The sequence below is a fragment of the Lactuca virosa genome, chromosome 3 (assembly GCF_052849685.1).
Source record: "Lactuca virosa cultivar CGN04683 chromosome 3, Lactuca_virosa_CGN04683_v6, whole genome shotgun sequence".
Lineage (NCBI taxonomy): Eukaryota > Viridiplantae > Streptophyta > Magnoliopsida > Asterales > Asteraceae > Lactuca > Lactuca virosa.
The window spans coordinates 47,529,817-47,548,229 of record NC_136428.1 but is presented as its reverse complement, the minus strand read 5'-3'; the positions used below and the strand labels follow the sequence as shown (position 1 = coordinate 47,548,229).

General features: G+C 37.4%; 1 pseudogene; it reads right to left on the bottom strand.

Moving 5' to 3' along the window:
• Positions 1–12,074: 12,074 nt before the first annotated feature.
• On the bottom strand, positions 12,075–13,364 carry LOC145163474 (pectinesterase pseudogene; annotated as a pseudogene).
• Positions 13,365–18,413: the final 5,049 nt, after the last annotated feature.

The following is an 18,413-nucleotide window of genomic DNA, read 5'->3' as shown; positions in this document are numbered from 1 at the left end:
AAAGTTCTTGATTCATTTTTGGTGGACAAAGGAATTTCGCATAATTTTTCATCTCCATATACACCACAACAAAATGGTGTTGTAGAACGAAGGAATCGCTCATTATGCGAAGCAGCAAGAACCATGTTGGCATATGCAAATTTACCTCAATATCTATGGGTTGAAGCTGTTTCAACTGCATGTTTTACTCAAAACAGATCGTTCGTTCATCGTCGATTTAATATTACACCATACGAAATTCTGAATAATCGTAAACCTAATGTGAAGTTTTTTCATGTTTTCGGATGTAGGTGTTTTATTATGAATCTCAAGGATCATCTTTCGAAGTTTCAAGCAAAAGCTGATGAAGGAATTTTTCTTGGATATTCGCACAATTTAGTGGCATATCGAGTGTTAAATAAGCGAACACGAAAAGTGGAAGAAACGTTCAATCTCACATTCGATGATTATTATGTTAAATCAAATGAGCATAGATTTACGAATCATCCAATTTTACAAGAAACACAAGTTGAAACTGAATCTATACAAATGGATGATACTGATTATGATTTGATTTTTGGAATTTCAGATCATGCAGTTGATGCTGAAGTTCATGCTCCTGATAATCACATACCAGAATTTTCAAAACTTACTGATGATTCACCATCGACTCCTCAAGAAGGCGAAACTATGAGTGATAGTCCACTGGAGGGGGAGCAATTGGATTCGAATACTTTAGATGATGAAGAGCATTTTTTCGAGGGGGAGAAAGAACAATTGAATGCTGAAATTGAGGGGGAGCATGTTGTTGAGGGGGAGCATAATGTTGATGATGCTTGTTCGAATGCAAGCTCAGAAAATGATGAAATATACGAAGATGCCCCTTTGGAATTTGATCCAGCATATCCACCCATGGAAAAATGGACAAGAGACCATCCGAAGGATCAAGTTATTGGGAATCCATAAGAGGGAGTTCTGACAAGAGCTCAAATTCGTGCAAAGAATGAGGTATTGAATACTCATCAAGAATTTTGCATGTTTAATGTTTTCATCTCTAAAATTGAACCAAAAACAATTAAGAATGCAATGGAACACTCAGATTGGGTTGTTGCAATGCAATCGGAGTTGTCTGAATTTGAACGAAACAAGGTTTGGAGATTAATTCCTAAACCTGAAAATGTTTCGATTGTCGGGTTAAAATGGATTTTTAAAAATAAAACCGACAAAGATGGAAACATTATTCGAAATAAAGCCAGACTTGTTGTAAAAGGATATTCACAACAAGAAGGAATCGACTATGAAGAAACTTTTGCCCCTGTCGCAAGACTCGAGGCGGTTCGAATATTTTTGGCTTATACAGCTCACAAAGATTTTGATGTTTATCAAATGGACGTGAAATGTGCATTTCTCAATGGAGAGCTTGAAGAAACAGTTTATGTGGAACAACCCCCAGGTTTTATTAACGAAGAATATCCTAATCATGTTTATATTTTAGATAAGGCAGTTTATGGTCTGAAACAAGCACCAAGAGCATGGTATGCAACACTTACATCATTTTTGAAACAATCTAAATTTAAACAAGGATCAGTTGATCCCACATTATTTCGAAAGAAAGTGGGGAATCATCTAATGCTTGTTCAAATTTATGTTGATGATATTATTTTTGGCTCGACTGACCCTGCTTTGTCTAGAGAATTCGAAGAATTGATGAAAAGCAAATTTGAAATGAGCATGATGGGAAAAATCAATAATTTCCTTGGATTGAATATTCGTCAAAACAGAGAAGGGATTTTCATTAATCAGGAAAAATATACGAAAAATCTGTTAGAAAAGTTTGGATTGATGAATAGCACAAAGCTTCGTGTACCAATGGCAACAGGCATAAAGCTAACACCATCGTTGGACAAACCTGCTGTTGATATAACGTTGTATAGGAGCATGATTGGTTCATTACTTTATCTAACAGCAAGTAGACCTGATATCATGTTTTCTGTGTGTAATTGTGCTAGGTATCAGTCTAATCCACGCGAACCACATCTTACTGCAGTGAAGAATATTTTTCGTTACCTTAAAGGCACAATTTCGTTAGGATTGTGGTATCCTTCGAAAACTGGATTCTTCGTTCAAGCATACTCAGATGCAGACTTGGGTGGTTGTAATCTTGATCAAAAAAGCACAAGTGGAGGATGTCAATTTCTTGATGGCAAATTAGTCAGCTGGCAGTCGAAAAAGCAAACGTGTGTGTCAATTTCCATAGCTGAAGCAGAATATGTGGCTGCTGCTGCTTGCACTTCGCAAATAATATGGATCCAAAGTCAATTGCGTGATTATGCAATTAATATGAAAAAGATTCCATTATATTGTGATTCTCAAAGTGCAATAAGAATTTGTCATAATCCTGTGCAGCATTCGAAGACTAAACACATAGCTCTTCGTTATCATTTCATTAAAGATCACGTGGAGGATGGAAACATTGAAGTACATTTCGTGAAAACAACTGATCAGTTAGCTGATATATTCACGAAAGCTTTGGATGAAAAATCTCTAATGCGAATAATAGAAGGTCTTGGAATGATCGATGACGTTCTGTTCCATGCGAAAAAGAAGAATGATAGGCGAAAAAGAATGAATCAGAGGCGCTGAATAAAAGATAACACAAAGTCATTCAGCATTCAGAGGTTACTGTTCATGGTCAACGCTTCGACCGCTTCGAATTCGCATGATTGTCACTTATTTTCAGCGTTGAGTTAATGGTTACTGTTCATAGTCAACGCTTCGAACGCTTCGAATTCGTACATTAGTCACTCTTCAAGGAATGCCAAATATTCGTCTGTTTGCAACAAATTCAAAAAGATTTTCTTTTGTTTTGTCTTTAAATTTTCGAAAAATCAAAAATTCAAAAAGATTTTCTTTTGTTTTGTCTTTAAATTTTCGAAAAATCAAAATTTCAAAAAGATTTTCTTTTGTTTTGTATTTAAATTTTCGAAAAATCAAAAATTCAAAAAGATTTTCTTTTGTTTTGTCCTTAAATTTTCGAAAAATCAAAAATCCAAAAAGATTTTCGTTTGTTCGGTCTTTATTTAAAAAAAAATTTCAAAACAACAAAAATATTTTTATTTTTAGACTTTTGTTGCAGATTATGATGATGATTCAGAGGGGACAATGCAGGCAGTTTTAGGGTCAGGTAAAATTTTTCGTATGAATTAATATGTTTTTCATTATTCGAATTAGTTAGGTTGTCCCTAGAAGCATGTTGCTGCATGTCGTCCAAAGCCTCCATGACTCAATGTGTGTGTACGAAAGCCTTAATGAAATGTTTCGTACGAAAATTTCTTCCCAATCAGGCTTATATTCACATTAGTCTCTGACTCTTCTCACAATGAGTTAAGAGTTTCCTGTTTGGTCCAAAACATAACAGAGGTACTTTTCGTGTCTTACACCAATCTTTTTCATCCAAAACATTCTTACACGATCACACACAAGGACGTATATCCGAGAGGTCTCTGATCAAACCCATCGAGACTTAGATATATAAAAACTCTGTGTTTATGATCTGACATCATGAGTCCGTGATGGAAGTGAAACCCAAAAATCTTACAAATTAAGGAATTGACGGGGAACATTGTTCCAGATATATACGAAACTTTTGTTTCTGTACCAATGTTCGAAACTCCAAATCATATTCATTTCGAATGAGTGGTCTTGATCAAGCATTCGAAACCCACGATGTTTGTTACCCAACAAGATCCAGTATACAAATTTTTTATGAATATGATTTTCGTGTGAGTTTCATTCGAATGTCCTAGTCATGTTAAAATTTTTCAAAGCCGACTTGTCACTGACTGAATTGGTCATACAAGTAATTTCTGTTACACTTTATCACCTTATGTTTAGGTTGACATGTAACGAAATTTTGAACCTACCCACGAAGCATTCTTAAAAGAAGCCCTTTGATACTTATCAAAAAGTATTCGATTGTAATTCACGGGAACATACACAAGCTGTTGATCATCTCTCTTGATGATTAACGAAGCAACCTTTGCCCAGGGTTTAACTGCCTTCGTGTCAAATTAAATTTTTGACATCACAAAATTTAAAAAAAAAAAAAAATTTGTTGTTTCTTGTCTAAACTTTCTTTGGCACACTACACACACGAAATCCTTGAGGTTCTGAGTAATACCAACTCAGGCTGATGATTTCGAACATCTGGCAAATGACTTCGCTTTTTATCCCAAAAGTGAAAGAGCCTTGCCTCCATTCGAAGGGTTCTAACGGTTACAATTCTATTAAGGGGATAATGACAGGCTGTGTATACGTGACGTATGGTATTCCGCCCGGTTTTCTAGGTGATGTGACAGACACTTTTTGACGCATGGCTACCTTTCCGCTGTATAGGTCCGATTTTCAAGGTGCCACGTCGGATCTCATTAAATGCATCCCGCTTCAAATTCAAATCATTTAGGGTTACATATAAAAGGGGGTTCAAGAGTACTTTATACGTTTACGCGATCAAAACTCAAAACTTCCCAAATTCTCTGTTCTTCATCTTTTTCAAACCCTAACAATGGCGACTAGTGCTCATGTCGATCCTTCTACTGAAGATACTTCTTCTGCACCAGTTATGAAGATTCAATCTACCAATTATTATGTGGATGGTGAACTTTCTCAATGTCCAGAAGAATTCAAGATGCTTATTGTTTCTTTAAAACACTCTGTTTTATCCAAAGCAATGTTCAATTCCTTTTCTGTTCCGGTATCCTGGCTTTCTCAAGCAGGATCTACTGCCACATACAACAAAGCCTCTGATTCGATTACTTTTCACCTAATCAATGACAAAAAGGTTAGGCTTTCCAAGAAACTGTTTTGTCAGATTCTTGACATTCCAAATACACCTCCTTTTGTTGAATTTCAATTCTCCCAAATAATTCATATGTTTAATGAAATGGGATATCAGCCCCCATTGTCAAAGATAAGTGACTTTAAGAAGTCTGGTCTTCCAAAAGTATGGAATTTTTTGTTTGGGATATTTTTGCGTTGTTTAACCGGAAGAACAGTTGGATTAGATAAAGGAAGGATGGAGGTTTATGCCATGGTGGCTGGTTTATACTATGATCTTCCAGCAGACTACTCTACACAGCTATGGAAGGAATTCCAAAAAGGAGTAGAACATACGAATGTTGTTCATGGCATTTCGTGTGCTAGGTACTGGAGTCTAATTCTGCAACATTTTTACAACAAGGAAGGCATCTTGGTTTCAAATGAAGAAAAGAAGGTTACTTTTCAATCTTATCACTTTCCGAAGGAAGTTGTTGACAATGATGATGAATTTCCAAACGTTGCTCGGATTCCAGACGCGATGCTTAAAAGGGTGGATCCTACGAATCCTGTTTTGATTGCATATCTGAAAACATTCGATTCTTCTATTCCTACGGGAATTTTGTTGCCACGCGACGAAAAGAAGACCAAAAAGTCGAAGAAAGCTGATCCTGCTTCACCTGAAAAGAAAACGAAGGGTTCAACATCCTCTAAATCTCCAAAGAAGAAGACAGAAAATGTTGCAGTGACAGTTGAAGCAACACAAGTGATTGAGCCAATAGTGGAAGAGACTCAAGAGAACGTGATTATTCCTTCGAAAACAGGGATGTTTCGAAGAATCAAGATGAAATCCACTCACAAACGAAAGTCACCATCACAGAAGTTGATTCGCAAGCCTCAAATTACTCACCAAGGAGTTTTAATTTGTGAGGTACCTGTTCCTGTTTCTCCCGGATCCAAGAAAAGAGCAGCAGAAGATATGGCAAAACACTTGTCACAACCGAAAAAGAAGAAGACGAAGAAGACTCGAAAGATTGTTTTATCTACTGAGTCTACAGAAGAGGATGAACGAATACCAGAAACTCCAGAGTTCACTTCTATCATTACAAGTTCCATTCCTGAGAAGACTATTATCATACCACCCGAAGTTTCGATTGCCAAGTCAATTTTTGAGGAGGTTCGAACTTCAGGCATCCCTGCACACGTATCTGATACGGATGCAAATGTCAACATGGGTGAAGGTGGTTCGAAAGATGCAGATCAAGGTCCAATTATCTCTACTCCTTTCGAATCATTGGTTTCTGTTACACCAACATCTATTATTCCTCTCACATCAACCACTGTTTCACCAACCTTTGAACATATCATCAATCAACCAATTACTTCTATTTTTTCCTCTCAATCCACTGATACACCCAAACCATCTTCACCCACTGAAACTGATAATGAAGGGTTTGGTGGAACATTCGAAGACCTAGAGTTTCATGATGAAGAAGAAGAATTTCCTGATCATATGTTAATGACAATGAAGCAATACAAAATTCTTAATCAAAAGTTGAACTCCATCATTCAATCCCAAGCTGATCTTGGCGGAGGTTCATCTATTTCAAGTTTGGAGGTTGATTCTATGCTCAAGATGTTTGAATCAAGAGTAATCAACAAAGTTTCTGGAATGATAAAAGCCTCAGAGTCTGTTGTTTTAGAAAAGGTTGATTACACAGATCAGAATTCTGAGCTTCGTGTTAAAACTCTCAGATCTGATTTTATGGGAGAAGTTAAGGATCTGCGAAGCATAACAAAAGAACGACATATTCTTTTTGTTCAGGAAGTCAAGAAAGTGAGGGAGGATGTTAACTCCCAAATTCACGAACTTCGTGAAGACATGAAAAAGGAAATTCTATCTGTTCAACATGATTATGCGTCCTTGAATCAGAAGGTCGATATCATTTGTGATGCTGTCACTCGATTTGTCAAGCTATACGAAGGTTTGAGTCCTCAAATAACTCAAATCTCCAAGTCTGAAAGTGAAAATTTTGAAGGTGTGATCAAGTTGTTAAAGGAGTTGAAGGAGATCTCAACGAAACCGGTTTCGTCACCGTTGATTACTCCAGAATTTTTATCCCAGAAGTTTGTGCAGTTCGAAGCCATACTTAACAAGCAACTTGCTCCACTATTTCGCATATCCAGTCTTCTTCCCACAACTACTGCCCCTCCTATTTTCACAGGGGTGCAAGGGGGAGAAAGGAAGTCAACAGAAGAAGAAGCGAAAGTGGTGGGCAAGGTATTTTCATCTAGCATCCCTTCAACAAAACCAGTAATTGTGTATGCTCAACCAGTGACCTCAACAATCGTAACAACATTACCAATTACAAGAACAATTTCGAAAGGAATTGTAATTGGTAAACCTTTGGAATCTGGTGGAAGTGGTTCGAAGCTAAAAGACGTAACTGAAAAATCTGCTTCGAAAGACAAAGGAAAATCAATTCTGGTTGAAAAATCTAAAGAAGAAAAGAAGGCTGAAGCTGAAGCTGAACTCGAGAAAATGAGGCTTATTCAAAGCATCATGACTCAGAGGGCTGGTGATCCGAAGGGCATGAATAAAGGTGATCCAGCAAAACATTACAACTATGAAACAATCGAAGCCTTGGTTGCCTTTAATCACATGTACTCATTTGATAAGAAGCCAAAACAGAGTTATGTGGTTACAAACACTGATGCATGCCAGTTGGATTTCCCTATAAATGAGATGATGTTCATCATGCCTCAATTCAAAGCTGAAGGGAATTTCACAGAAAAAGATGAAGGGACTCATATGAAAATTCGTTTTCATGCAGTACTTGGCAAAGCCCCTGAGGATGTTTGGTCACTGATCAAGATCAAGAAGGTGATAAGCATGAAAAAGGATGTGGTCTTTGAAAACATTGTTCAAAATGTTAAATATGTTGTGGCCAGGGCAAATGGAAAAACATGCGAATTCACTATTGTAGATTTTCCTCTGATGAACTTGTATGACCTTATACAAGTGGCATTGCTTCTGAAAGACAAATCCTTTTCTTTTCTGCAAAACACAGATCCATAGGAATTCAAACTTGGAGTTGCTCACATCAAAATCTTCATTGAGAATTATTATGAGTGCCTAGCACTGACTGATGTGGAGTTGGCTACTGCAAAGGGAATGGAAGTAAAAGTTCCAATGGCTCCTTCGTTGACTCAGACTGAGTTAAAGAAATATGCTGATGGAGAAATATGTTTAAAGCCATTTGGAATAGTTTTTGCTGGAAAGGATAAAGCTGGAAAAGCGAAGTGGTTTTTGTTCCAAGCTAGCGAAGTGGAGAGATATTCTACATCTCAATATACGAACTTGATTGTTCGTATGAACCACTGCAAAAAGAACAATGAAGGAGACAAGAAGGAATTGAAGAAAATTATTTCTTGGTATACTGAGGTTCGAAGAGTTTTGTTGTACTCCATTACTCTACTTACAAACTGAAGACTTCAACTTTGATTACAAAGGGGGAGATTGTTAGGGTCGAAATGTTGTAATAGTCGAAGTTTGTATTTAGGGTCTTCGAACATTTTTGTAATGCATTTTACTAGGGCATAATATTCGAAGCTTCATGTTTAGTCCTTAGTATATTTTTTGTACGCTTTTCTCTTCTATAAATAGGAGTGGTTACTAGTGTCTTAGTAACGAAGTCTTTACAGAATATTCATTGTACTCTGTAAAATTTGCAAAAGCGTAATAGAGCCAAACAGATCATATTACATCGGTGTTCAAATCTTTCAATTCTACTTTGAATTTACACTCTAATTCATTCAATACTTGATTCATTGTCTCATCATAATCAAAGTCAGTTGGGGTAGAATGTCCCTGTTTTCCAGGTTTTGGGAACCGGGTGGCTGGACCAGGTGACAGACTGGTAGTCTCAGCAACGGTTGAGGAAATCTTTGTATCCAGATTTAGTGAGGTGTCGCGTTGGATCAGAAGATTTAGGTGAAATGCAAGGGTGGGTCCCTAGATCTCGGGTTATGAGTTTAGACCCGAGTTATGTATATATTGGTGTTCCAATCTAGGGTATTCCATCCCGAGGATGACCGGACCCTATGATCTATTGGACCTGACATGTTTGGTATTCCAGCCCGAGGGTTGATTGGGCCAAACATGTGCATGATAAGAGGGTATTCCATCCTGAGGATGACTGGACCCGTCATAGGCGTGCCTGGTATTCCAGTGTACCGAAGGAGTACGCCCCGGGTACGTCCTCTGTTGTATTTCGAACATGGGCTTCGGGTATTGGGCCATCTGTTGGGCCTTGATGCTTGGGGCCCTAATGGACTAACTGGATACGTGTATTTCGTACTAAGTAGAGGGTCAGACCTTTGGATAAGGCCCAATAAGGAGTTGGGCCCAATTTGGAAAATTGGGCCAAGTATGGGCTTGAAGTGGTTTGGGCCTTTAGATCAAGATTTGGGTTTGGTTTGCTTTGGGTTGTAATGGACCATCTGGGATTTCATGGGTTGGGATTTTGCTTGCTGGATCTTCTTGAGTGAAGGTCATTAGGCCCAATTTAGAAATTAGGCCATAATTTGACTTAAGGAGTTTAGTTTGATATTGTCCCCTTTTGTTATTTAGTTGGGCCTTGGTTTTGAGCCAAGCTTAAGAAAGGGTAAAAAGGTCTTTTACCCTGATTTGGACTCATCGTATGAGTCAGCGGCTAGACATTGATGGATTGTCATTTTGGAATCTGTTAGCACGTGGGTGATAACGGATATGCGGTCAAAGATTATTTATGGAATCAACTATTGATGGAATGTTGTCTCGATGATGGTGGTTCGGGATCTGGCACTCAGCGATCAGGGATCGTCTACGTGCTTCGACAGCGCGAGGTGAGTTGTCCTCACTATACTAAGGGGTCCAAGGCACTAAGGCCGACCCATTGGATTGATATCCTAGTAGTTATTGATATGCTGAGTATAAGTTAGATAGGCATGTTAGTTTGATATGCTAGTCTGGTAGATCTGTAGGACTACTTGTGTTACTATTTTATTATATGTATGTGCAATTAGTGGTATATGTAGACATATTGTGTGGGTAGGGTTAACGTTGCGCTGCTTCGTGCGGTGACCAACAAACCCTGGAGTATGCCAGATATGAGCTGAGGGTCGGGAAGGCATACCAGACTCATACTGAGGACTCGTTAGCATACCAGATACGAGTTGAGGACCGAGTGGTATGCTAGACTCGTATTGAGGGCTTGAGGATATTGGAGCATTCCAGTTGCGAGCTGAGGGCCAGGAGAGCATGCCAGACTCGCACTGAGGGCTGAACAGTTACATTTCAGTCGTAGGGCTGCAGGGGGCAAGCCAGTCATAAGTTGGGGGCTCGAAAGCAAGCCAGACTTATGATGTGGGCTCGGAGGCAAGCTAGATGTGAGTTATGGGCCCGGAAGGCAAGCCAGACTCACACTGTGGGCCCAGGGGGTAATCCAGTCTGTAGAGTTGTGGACCCATTACGTACTCTTATTATGTGTATTATTTGTTATGTATCGGTATTTTGGGGGAATTCACTAAGCTTCGGGCTTACAGTTTCAGTTTTGGTTTCAGGTACCTCAGATGATCGCGGGAAGGCAAAGGCGTGATCGTACAGCTCCTCACATTTTATGACCTTGTTTCTGGGATACTCTGATATGGAACTATTTTGAAAACAAATTTGTAATAACTGTTGGTTTTTGAATGACTCCAAAAGTTTTAATTTGGCATGATTTTTATGGATGTTATACATTTTTTTATCTGATTTCATAAACGAGGAAGAAAAAGATGGAAAAGAAAGAGAAAGAGAGAGAAAGAGTCAGAGAAAGAGAGAGAGAGAGAGAGAGAGAGAGAGGGATATATATATATATATATATATATATATATATATATATATATAGAGAGAGAGAGAGAGAGTATGGTGGGGGTGGGAATGGAATTTTTTTTTCTTTTTTTTAAATCATAATAGCATTAACATACTTCTAGAAAAAGGAAAAAAGAAATCAAAATGGCATAACTGTCTTTTTAAGTTTTTTTGGACTAAAAATCCCAGAAAAACATTGATTTTGGACCTTCCATGCAAATTGAAAACTTTTTGGACCATATCCAAAGTTTTTTGAATAACACAGGGATCAAATTTGCAGTTTTGTCTTTAAATAAATATGATATTTTAAAAGCTTATTAATGATATATATATATATATATATATATATATATATATATATATATATATATATATATAGAGAGAGAGAGAGAGAGAGAGAGAGAGAGAGATAAGATCGGGTGAGAACTCTTTTTAAAGTGAGGACTCGTGAGGATACCTTAAAAAAATTGAAAAAAAATCTTAAAAAATACAAATTTTAAAATGGAGCATAGTACTACATCGGAGAGAAAAAAAAATTTGGATCATTAAAATTGAAGTATGGATCATTTTTATGATCCATGATTCAATTTTTATGATCATCGATTCAATTTTAATGATGCAAAAAAAAATTCCAACTTTTTTTTCTCCCGGATATAGTATTATGCTCGATTTTATGATTTGTATTTTTTTTTAGATTTTTTTTTCAATTTTTAAGGTGTCCTCACTTTAAAAAGAGTCATTTAATACATTTAATTTGTCTAACTTTAAAAACATTATAAAATAACAATAAAAGTTTGTTAACATATTTAATAAATGCCATATTTTATATATTTATTTATTGCTTTAGCTTTTAAGAAGGATTAGAATTAATAAACATCATTTATACATTAAATGCTAATTATTATAATTATTTGAGTTAAATGATTTTTTAATACTTTTTTTTTGAAACCCATGAATATATTAAAAAGACCAACCTCTAGCAAGTGACTGGAGGAGGGGAAATAACAAAGTACAAATATTAATATTTATCTACTAAATCAAAGTAATATAATAACATATTTGGTAATAAACTAATGCAATCGTGCGCTTAAGATATAATGATATATTGTCCACATTGAAGAAAAAAATATTACTCTAATACAAGTATACAACGTCGATCTCTCATTTTTCCAATAAAATATTCCGCACAAATTTTTTGTACTGCTTTTTTTTGTACAACAAAAAGACGATATTTTATAAACAAAATTAGTTAGAGACTGATACTGACTGATGACAAAAGAAGTACAAATGGAAACAAGATGAAAACATACAAAGAGCATCAACAATTACAAAGAGCTGAGTGGCGATATACACCACACCTTCTGATCTATGTTACGGATTTTTGCCCTAAAACTGAACAATTTTTATACTACTACTACGTAATGTACTCTGTTTGTTTGTCTCTAAAAGGTAAAAAAAAACATTTAAAGACTAGAATCAAATGGCACCCCGGTTGAGGGAATCCATAACTCTCCGTCAAAGAACCTCTGAACGGAAAATTGCTCCACCTCACCGGCGGTCGACAAAACATGGTACCCCGGCCACCTTACCCTACCACCGGTGTTTGCACCGTTCCCTGTGTTCATATACTCTGCATAATACAGTTTATCAAATACAGAGTCTGAGTTCCCCTGAAATGGCATCCACCCTAATGAATCGATCAAGCTATCAAGATAACACTTTATAAATATGACCTCGAGTAGTCCTTCCATGGTCGCCCGAGAAAGGTCCTGATTGGCCCCATCCCCGACCCTTGTGCTAGAATCAAGTCAGGGGCCGCAGTGAAATGAGAATTATGCATAACAAATCCCGTTGTCGAACGTGCATCAGTTCTTCCTTGGGCCGTAATTGTGTTTTGTTGTCCAGGCAATGGATTCCGGACATAAATATTGCAATTTTGGAGGACGGCAGCAGCGTCACCAAAAATGAAATCGATGGTCCCGTAGATGTCACACTCGCGATAAAATTGACGGTATTTAAGGAGGCATAGGGTGTCTTGATAGCCTTTAAAGCTACATTTGTAGAAAGCTGATAGATCTGAAGCTGAGAGAAGTGCTATAGCTTGTTGTTTCCTAGGACCCGCGGTGTTCTCAAATGTAATCCCGATTGCCACGAAACCCGAGCCCCAAATTTCTAGATATGAGATTGAGAATCAAATATTAGAAATGAATCTAAATAATGACAAAAGAAAAAAAAGAATAAAAAACTTACGCACGGTTGCAGTGTCGGCAGTTGTGTGTCCGTCTTTACAATTTCTATTGTTGGTTATGACAGATGCATCAATGCCATCGCCAATAAGCGTCAAATTGGTCATGGATTGCTTGATAAAGATGTGTTCTTTGTAAACACCGGATTTGACATGTATAACAAATCTATCTGTTCCGGTTCTTCGATGTTGTGATGCTTTGAGAGCTCTAGTTATCGTTTTAAAATCACCAGAACCATCTTGAGCCACCACCAAGTTTGCCCCGGTTGCTTTTGAGAAGTAAGCAGTTGAGGGTTTGTTATCGGCTAGTAAATCTACAAGTGATTTGGATAAATTTTGTAAGAGGTTTTTCAAATCTTTGAAGCCATTTTGGCATGCTTGGTGGTTAACTAGAGCAACACTTGGCCATTTTTCTACATCGCTTGGGCTCATGTAAGTGTTTGAGTGGTTTATATGGTGTATAGCGTCCTCATAAATCTCTAAGCAATCCATCCAAGCAGTCTTGGCTTGAGCATCAAAGGTGTGTGGTTCATGAGGCGGGAATTTAGGACCAAAGATCGAATTGCATAACTTGGGGAAAAGGCTTTGGTTACAAAATGAGGCATCGGAACAAAAAACCAATGCTAGAAATAAGTGTGTTGCAATGAAATAATAATGTATAAGATATGGTTTTGGCATTTTGAAGATATATTGTAGCGTGAGTTTGGGGGGCTTTGTGCCTATTTATATGAATTTAAGAAAATGTAGCTTTATGTTCTTTGATTCATGCGTTATGGTTTAAATATAAATGCAATTGAAATGACGAAAATTTCCCAAGAGTGGATATGTTTAGTGATAGTGTGGTAAGGCTACAAAGGTAAATGACTCTAGATATTAATTCAATATAGTTAGTTATTTAGTATCATTAATAATATTTGGAAGTATCATAATTAATTGGAAGGTAATATTAGAAATTGCAATAAATGGAAAATGACAAATCTTTTTATTAATAGTGTCTGTCAAAGAAGTTAACATCACATAAATTCTTGGGAATTTATATGTGATTCTTTTAGAACGGTTTTTATATCAAGATAAGTACAAAAGTTGGTTGTGTTTATTAATTATGGAATACTTGGAAATAACATAGTAAATATTATATAAAATATATTGTATTATGGTTAATGTTGTGTAAGGTTAAAGGTTATATTCCCCATGCATGCCAGGAGCATGGAGAGTGTAAGGTTAAAGGTTATATTCCCCATGCATGCCAGGAGCATGGAGAATTTGAGCAAACAGTCAGGCCCGGTCCTGACAGTGGGCAACCCAAACGACCGTCTAATGTCCAGGAATTTAAGGGGCCCAAAATTCTTAGAATTATATAGTATATATTTAAATATAAATTTAATTTATATATATGTATCTTAAAGGGCCCAAGTTAGCCGAACCTCAAATAAACCTAAGGAAGTTGAAATAATGGACTGCTGGAAGTTGGAACACGTGCCAGGAAAATGGAAACTAAGAAAGCATAAGAAACAACTACGGGAATTAGGGTGTCGCCTTTCATGAATCGACAATTATATATAGGCGGGAGCCAAATCGACATCCTCATGAGTCATGAATTCGATAACCAACATCAGGTTGCTTCATGAATTGACATCAAAATACTTCATTACTTTTGGTTCTCTCTTGCTCTTACAAAGTTACAGCCACCAGTTCTCGCAATCTCACCTGCTGCCCTTCCCTTTCTTTACTTCTCACTCTCGAATCTCTACCTTACACATAGTCGACATCTCTCTACTCTTGTCGTCGTTGAACAGGTATAAAAAAAGCTTGATACTTACTTTTCATCTTTGTCTTCTTTGTTATTTTCCACGAGAACACTATGATGATGAGCACAATGTGCAACTTCTAGCAGAATATTCCATCTCTTCCATGCTTCTTTCATTTAAACTGTTATTCAATAGATTTGGTTGTTGATTTGTTGCACTCTTTGAAGGTTTTGCAGGCACCGTAGCTGTCATTAATGACCACATAATCCACTAGAATATCTTACCATGTATTATTATCAATATCACATCATTTTCTCCTTCATTACGATCCAATTCGTTTCTTGATTTTGTTTCTCTTTCAGTTGTTTGATGATCGATGAAATGACTTTTAGGTTTAGATCTTTCATTATTTGTTTGTTGATTTTACAAAGACGAATCTCAATTTTCTTCACTCTTCCATAGAGTACAAAATAAATTTAGAGTTTCAGTACTTGCATTCTACAGTCATTTTCAGGTATAGTGTGAACTATGCAAAAGGCTTATGTAGTCAAGATGGGATTTGTTCATCTTATGTGTTGAGAGTTAGACATCTAAGGCGCCTTACCAAAAGTTGAACAACTAATGAGATTGATCGCGATCCGTATCTCATGTTCAACATGATGTCTGTAGCAAAGGGATAACTGATAAACTTACCTTATACACCAATTGAAGATTTGAGCTTTTTGGGAATTGGGCGTTGATAGAATGGCACAAAGTCGTATGTTGATGGGGGTGGTGAAATGTTGCTAGACGTTCACCACTGTCTATATTAGTCTAATATTAATCTTGCGCAAGTGGAAGATTGAAAGATCTAGTATGCTCAAGAATCATATTAAAGTGATATTGCTAATTAACATATGATACTAATGAGTCACATTAACAACAACTTGATATAATTGATTATTTATTAGAAATTGATTTAATAATTATTCAGTAAACTCTTATAATTAACTTGGAAATTATTTATTTCTAGAAAATAATAATTTTCATTAGCATGTAACATTACATAATTCATATGGTATGAATTAATAAGTCATGTACAACATTTTGGACCATAAAGACTTTTTTTCTTTTACCAAAAGGTTAAGGTTTATATTTTATAAAAGATTTTATAAAAATTACCAAGTTTGACTTCTTTTATATATGTAAAATTGTGGGCATGCTGAAACATCCCAAAAATACAGACCAAAAATTTCGTTTTTGATTATTAATAAAACCATAGTTATCCAAAACACATGTCATAATATCTCGAACATCATATCAATGTATATCAACATATCAGAGTATAAATATCCCAGACAGAACAAATGGTGTGTGCACTGCAATCATCCCGAGCCCTTCCCCTTGCTATCGGAAGTACCTGAAACCAAAACTGAAAACTGTAAGCACGAAGCTTAGTGAGTCTCCCCAAACTACCACATACCATACACATAACATGCAACTAAGAGATACGGGCCCCGCCGACACTCCGTTTCTAGGAGATTTGGGCCCCACCCATAATCCACTGTCTAGGAGATTCGGGCCCCGCCCACACTTCACTGTCTAGGAGATTTGGGCCCCGCCCACACTCCGCTGTCTAACATGCATACAAGTATCACACAGACAACAAGTATATCTACTTTTATCAAACAGTCACATAACTATACTCAAATAATACTACGAGATTCGGGCCTCGCCCACACTTGGCTGCTATGAGATTTGGGCCCCGCCCACACTCAGCTACTATCATATCACCTATACGGGCGGGGCTTGGTGTCGTAGACCCGTTCCTACTGAAGGAAACTCACCTCGCAAGGCTGACTGCTGAAAACTCGAGCGATGAATCTCTGACTGCTGCTCGGGCGACTCTCTGACTATAAATTTCATAACAATACTTAATCAAAATCTGATAATCCTTCTTAGGGTAAAATGACCATTTTACCCCTGGTCAAAGTCAACGCTTGGGTCAAAGTCAACCTGCTAGTTGACCCAACTCGTCGAGTTGCTCCATCAACTCGTTGAGTCCTAGATCCCGAAATCGCGATCTAACTCGTCGAGTCTCCCCCTGACTCATCGAGTTTCCAGGCTACTCACAGTCGCTATTTACCGATTTAACTCGTCGAGTCCTGTCACCGACTCGTCGAGTCTTACCTTAAGCTAAAACGGGACAACCCAAATCAACTCGTTGAGTCCCTCTATGGACTCGCCGAGTTCCCTTGTCTGATTGAGCCATCTCAATGGATTAAGCTCCTACCCTTCAGAAACAAACTCCAAACTTCATCTACGCACTGGGAATACACTTTTAAGGGTAAAGTTTCTAACTTTACCCGCTCTTAGTCCTTCTTAATGGGTTTAGCTCAAACCCTAACTTCTCTAGAACATAGATCTTGGTTCACAAGCCATAACACCCTAAACCAAGGCAAACTATACTAGATCTAGGCTCTGAACATCAGTTGGACACGTAAAGTTCCTAGCTTTCCTTCCATGCATGGCCTCTTAGGGCTAAAAAAGGCCATATTTAATGCTTATAAGCTTGCATGGGGCTTCCATGCTCATAAAGTTTGCACATTTATGCCATGGAACCCCTCCTAGATCCCAGATCTGAGATATAAGTCACTTGGGACGTCCAAACCCCAAAGACCAAGGTTCTTGAACCAAAACCCTCATAAAATGGAAGTAAATAGATCTAACAAAAGAATGATCAAGTTAGAGACTTGATTACCAGAAAATGTAGCCAAATAAGTGTAGTTTATGGATCTACTCTCTTCCGCTTAAGCCTTCTAACTCCTTCTTCTTCTTCAAGATTCAAGAACACAAAAGATTGCTTACAAATGGCTCACACACTCAAAAGATGCTCTAGGGTTTCGTGGATTAGGGTTTGGGACAAGTAGGCTGTAAATGAGGCCAACGGCTGGGGATTAAGATGCTTAAATAGGGTGAAAACCCCCAAAATTAGGGTTTCACTCTGCCAGGCCTACTCGCCGAGTCCAGAGCTCTTGACTCGTCGAGTAGGTGGATGAATCCCACGTCCAAGGCTAACTTCTACTCGACGAGTCTGGGGCTTCCAACTCGTCGAGTAGCCTTTCAAACAAGAATAATTTGTAAATAAATGCGTACCAGAGTCCGGGCATTACACATGCTTCCATGATGCTAGTTATGGGCTTTTACATATAATATATGCAAAATCCCATAACTAGCATCATGGAAGAATGTGTAATGCGTCATATAATAATGAAAAGAATTCTTGGCTTAAAAGCATGGGGAGACAAGTAGGCTTTAGGAGACATTATTGTCTTAAAGTGTTAAGGACTTATGGTCCATAAATTCACTTTATGCATATAAAAGATGAGGCTTGAACTCATTCTTCTAAGCTTGATGCAAATGGCCGAAAGTTATACTCTTCCTCTCATTCTCTCTTAATTAGTTAAGAACACTTGAAGAACACTTGCTTTTACATGCCCTCTTTAAGTTCATATTGGTTATGAACTTAAAGCTTAAGGGTTTAAGAGTTTATGGGCTAGCATCTACATCAAGTTGAGTCATTGTTGGTGTCTCAAAGGTTCCACATTCTTCATCAACTTCCAAGCCTTCCAAGATGACCCAAAGAACAACAAAGGTTGTTATTTCTTCATCCTTTCTTTGGTTGGTATTTTAATCTTTCTATAACTTGCAAGATGATCATTGATGGGTATAAAATGTTTATGTTATGTTCAAA